Source organism: Rhinoderma darwinii (genome assembly GCF_050947455.1).
Source record: "Rhinoderma darwinii isolate aRhiDar2 chromosome 2 unlocalized genomic scaffold, aRhiDar2.hap1 SUPER_2_unloc_20, whole genome shotgun sequence".
Lineage (NCBI taxonomy): Eukaryota > Metazoa > Chordata > Amphibia > Anura > Rhinodermatidae > Rhinoderma > Rhinoderma darwinii.
This window is the reverse complement of record NW_027461686.1, coordinates 488,698-494,425: the sequence shown is the minus strand read 5'-3', so window position 1 is coordinate 494,425 and position 5,728 is coordinate 488,698.

Genomic DNA, 5,728 nt, shown 5'->3' with positions numbered 1-5,728 from the left:
TCATTTGATTTTGATTGGCTGTGTATAATCATGGAGATTTTATCTAGATTATTTTACTATATTTTATATGTTATTCTGTTACATTGAAGTTAGATGTACCTCAAATCATTATAGTTACATTGGTAATATGGTGAGATTGCTATCATATCACTGTGTCATTTCTATTATGTTCATCTAATTTCCAATGGAGATGTCTGGTCAGAAGTGGTTTGTTTGGTTCAGTTGCTGGGCCCTCCTTGGATATTGGTGCTTCATGTGAAGTGGATTAACTTAGGGTATGTCCCTTTAGCTGGATTTGGTCAGGGCAATAAAGAGAGATGTAATGCCTATGTTATTGCTCCTCTCTCTCAAGGTAAAATTGTGTGGTCTGAGATGGTATCATGTTTGTTTTGGAGAAATACCACAGACCAATAACCTTGAAAGGTATTGGGAATAAAGAGGTCTGCTTTTTTCAAAATTCTGTGTAGGTGTCATAGTATAGCGCCATTTGCTGGTTAGGAAGTCACCTGATTTGATTTTAGTGATGGTGTTCACTGTGTTTTTTTAGTCTTTGAAACCAGTGACTCCACAGGGACTTGGTTTTGGTAAATTTGTCACCAGTCTGTACTTCTGTGTACCAGAGTAGTATGTGATATCTGATAGCCAGGGGTTTGAAACAATTTTTTTAAGAATTCTGTACTGACTGGATTTCCGCATTATGAGGTCCTAGGCTATAGGAACTTTAGTATTTGCTGCTATTTTCAATAAGTGACACATAAGATTGGTAAAGACACCAATTTTGGAGATGGAGAGGAAAGGCTGAAGGGGAGGAGGAGGCCTTTATTTGAAGATAACAATTCTTGTGTTATGTTCAAAAGTCTTATCTAGTAAGTTTCCCATAGGAAGGTATTGGGAATAGAGACATATTTTTTTTTCAAAATTCCATGTAGGTGTCGTGGTATGGCACCATTTGCTTGTTAGGAAGTCATATGAGTTTATTTTACATGATGGTGTTCATTATGTTATTTTAGTCTTTGAAGCCAGTGACTACATAGGGACTTGTTTTTTGATTAAATTTGCCACCAGTCTCTACTTATTTGTCCCAGAGTAGTATGTGATATCTCATAGGCACGGATTTGAAACTATTTTTTTAAGAATTCTGGACTGACTGGTTTCCTGGATGATGAGGTCTTAGGCTATGGGAACTTTACTGTCTGCTGATTTTTATAATAAGTAACGCAAAGAATTGGTAAAGACACCAATTTTGGAGATGGAGAGGAAAGGCTGAAGGGGAGGAGGAGGCCTTTATTTGAAGATAACAATTCTTGTGTTGTTATGTTCAAAAGTCTTATCTAGTAAGTTTCCCATAGCTCGCTATCTTTTTTTCCAAATTCTTCATGTACCCACTATCTGACAAATATAATAGAAGTAGCATTATTTACTCACCTAATATACCAAGAGCTGTTTTACAAATGGTTGGAGACTCATATGTATATTGGGCTTAAAGCCAATGCCTGTAGTGGTGCCATATGTTTAGATAAAGAACCAGGACTGAAGCAGATTTAGAGAGCTTTTATGTGATGATAAATTGTGTAGACTTAGGATATCCAGACCTTGTACGTTTTCCAATGCGTAGCCATCATGTGTTGTACTATAGAATCAATACATTTTGTAAAAAAAAAAGTGCTTGTAAAGGGGTATACACTTCTGGGTGAATTAATTCTGTGTTTTCCTGTTTACTGTAAAAAAGTTGGGATTTTTTTGGTATAGTTTTCAATTTTGTTTTATACTTGCACACATTTCATGTTAATGTTGTACTCTCATTTGATTTTGATTGGCTGTGTATAATCATGGAGATTTTATCTAGATTATTTTACTATATTTTATATGTTATTCTGTTACATTGAAGTTAGATGTACCTCAAATCATTATAGTTACATTGGTAATATGGTGAGATTGCTATCATATCACTGTGTCATTTCCATTATGTTCATCTAATTTCCAATGGAGATGTCTGGTCAGAAGTGGTTTGTTTGGTTCAGTTGCTGGGCCCTCCTTGGATATTGGTGCTTCATGTGAAGTGGAATAACTTAGGGTAGGTCCCTTTAGCTGGATTTGGTCAGGGCAATAAAGAGAGATGTAATGCTTATGTTATTGCTCCTCTCTCTCTCAAGGTAAAATTGTGTGGTCTGAGATGGTATCATGTTTGTTTTGGAGAAATACCACAGACCAATAACCTTGAAAGGTATTGGGAATAAAGAGGTCTGCTTTTTTCAAAATTCTGTGTAGGTGTCATAGTATAGCGCCATTTGCTGGTTAGGAAGTCACCTGATTTGATTTTAGTGATGGTGTTCACTGTGTTTTTTTAGTCTTTGAAACCAGTGACTCCACAGGGACTTGGTTTTGGTAAATTTGTCACCAGTCTCTACTTCTGTGTACCAGAGTAGTATGTGATATCTGATAGCCAGGGGTTTGAAACAATTTTTTTAAGAATTCTGTACTGACTGGATTTCCGCATTATGAGGTCCTAGGCTATAGGAACTTTAGTATTTGCTGCTATTTACAATAAGTGACACATAAGATTTGTAAAGACACCAATTTTGGAGATGGATGGGAAAGGCTGAAGGGGAGGAGGAGGCCTTTATTTGAAGATAACAATTCTTGTGTTGTTATGTTCAAAAGTCTTATCTAGTAAGTTTCCCATAGCTCGCTATCTTTTTTTCCAAATTCTTCATGTACCCACTATCTGACAAATATAATAGAAGTAGCATTATTTACTCACCTAATATACCAAGAGCTGTTTTACAAATGGTTGGAGACTCATATGTATATTGGACTTAAAGCCAATGCCTGTAGTGGGGCCACAGGTTTAGATAAAGAACCAGGACGGAAGCAGATTTTGAGAGCTTTTGTGTGATGATAAATCGTGTAGACTTAGGATATCCAGACCTTGTACGTTTTCCAATGCGTAGCTATCATGTGTTGTACTATAGAATCAATACATTTTGTAAAAAAAAAAGTGCTTGTAAAGGGGTATACACTTCTGGGTGAATTAATTCTGTGTTTTCCTGTTTATTGTAAAAAAGTTGGAAATTTTTTGGTATAGTTTTCAATTTTGTTTTATACTTGCACACATTTCATGTTAATGTTGTACTCTCATTTGATTTTGATTGGCTGTGTATAATCATGGAGATTTTATCTAGATTATTTTACTATATTTTATATGTTATTCTGTTACATTGAAGTTAGATGTACCTCAAATCATTATAGTTACATTGGTAATATGGTGAGATTGCTATCATATCACTGTGTCATTTCCATTATGTTCATCTAATTTCCAATGGAGATGTCTGGTCAGAAGTGGTTTGTTTGGTTCAGTTGCTGGGCCCTCCTTGGATATTGGTGCTTCATGTGAAGTGGAATAACTTAGGGTAGGTCCCTTTAGCTGGATTTGGTCAGGGCAATAAAGAGAGATGTAATGCTTATGTTATTGCTCCTCTCTCTCTCTCTCAAGGTAAAATTGTGTGGTCTGAGATGGTATCATGTTTGTTTTGGAGAAATACCACAGACCAATAACCTTGAAAGGTATTGGGAATAAAGAGGTCTGCTTTTTTCAAAATTCTGTGTAGGTGTCATAGTATGGCGCCATTTGCTGGTTAGGAAGTCACCTGATTTGATTTTAGTGATGGTGTTCACTGTGTTTTTTTAGTCTTTGAAACCAGTGACTCCACAGGGACTTGGTTTTGGTAAATTTGTCACCAGTCTCTACTTCTGTGTACCAGAGTAGTATGTGATAGCTGATAGCCAGGGGTTTGAAACTATTTTTTTAAGAATTCTGTACTGACTGGATTTCCACATTATGAGGTCCTAGGCTATAGGAACTTTAGTATTTGCTGCTATTTACAATAAGTGACACATAAGATTGGTAAAGACACCGATTTTGTAGATGGAGAGGAAAGGCTGAAGGGGAGGAGGAGGCCTTTATTTGAAGATAACAATTCTTGTGTTATGTTCAAAAGTCTTATCTAGTAAGTTTCCCATAGGAAGGTATTGGGAATAGAGACATATTTTTTTTTTCAAAATTCCATGTAGGTGTCGTGGTATGGCACCATTTGCTTGTTAGGAAGTCATATGAGTTTATTTTACATGATGGTGTTCATTATGTTATTTTAGTCTTTGAAGCCAGTGACTCCATAGGGACTTGTTTTTTGATTAAATTTGCCACCAGTCTCTACTTATTTGTCCCAGAGTAGTATGTGATATCTTATAGGCAGGGATTTGAAACTATTTTTTTAAGAATTCTGGACTGACTGGTTTCCTGGATGATGAGGTCTTAGGCTATGGGAACTTTACTGTCTGCTGATTTTTATAATAAGTAACGCAAAGAATTGGTAAAGACACCAATTTTGGAGATGGAGAGGAAAGGCTGAAGGGGAGGAGGAGGCCTTTATTTGAAGATAACAATTCTTGTGTTGTTATGTTCAAAAGTCTTATCTAGTAAGTTTCCCATAGCTCGCTATCTTTTTTTCCAAATTCTTCATGTACCCACTATCTGACAAATATAATTGAAGTAGCATTATTTACTCACCTAATATTCCAAGAGCTGTTTTACAAATGGTTGGAGACTCATATGTATATTGGACTTAAAGCCAATGCCTGTAGTGGTGCCATAGGTTTAGATAAAGAACCAGGACTGAAGCAGATTTTGAGAGCTTTTGTGTGATGATAAATTGTGTAGACTTAGGATATCCAGACCTTGTACGTTTTCCAATGCGTAGCTATCATTTGTTGTACTATAGAATCAATACATTTTGTAAAAAAAAAAAGTGCTTGTAAAGGGGTATACACTTCTGGGTGAATTAATTCTGTGTTTTCCTGTTTATTGTAAAAAAGTTGGACATTTTTTGGTATAGTTTTCAATTTTGTTTTATACTTGCACACATTTCATGTTAATGTTGTACTCTCATTTGATTTTGATTGGCTGTGTATAATCATGGAGATTTTATCTAGATTCTTTTACTATATTTTATATGTTATTCTGTTACATTGAAGTTAGATGTACCTCAAATCATTATAGTTACATTGGTAATATGGTGAGATTGCTATCATATCACTGTGTCATTTCCATTATGTTCATCTAATTTCCAATGGAGATGTCTGGTCAGAAGTGGTTTGTTTGGTTCAGTTGCTGGGCCCTCCTTGGATATTGGTGCTTCATGTGAAGTGGATTAACTTAGGGTAGCTCCCTTTAGCTGGATTTGGTCAGGGCAATAAAGAGAGATGTAATGCCTATGTTATTGCTCCTCTCTCTCAAGGTAAAATTGTGTGGTCTGAGATGGTATCATGTTTGTTTTGGAGAAATACCACAGACCAATAACCTTGAAAGGTATTGGGAATAAAGAGGTCTGCTTTTTTCAAAATTCTGTGTAGGTGTCATAGTATAGCGCCATTTGCTGGTTAGGAAGTCATCTGATTTGATTTTAGTGATGGTGTTCACTGTGTTTTTTTAGTCTTTGAAACCAGTGACTCCACAGGGACTTGGTTTTGGTAAATTTGTCACCAGTCTCTACTTCTGTGTACCAGAGTAGTATGTGATATCTGATAGCCAGGGGTTTGAAACAATTTTTTTAAGAATTCTGTACTGACTGGATTTCTGCATTATGAGGTCCTAGGCTATAGGAACTTTAGTATTTGCTGCTATTTACAATAAGTGACACATAAGATTGGTAAAGACACCAATTTTGGAGAT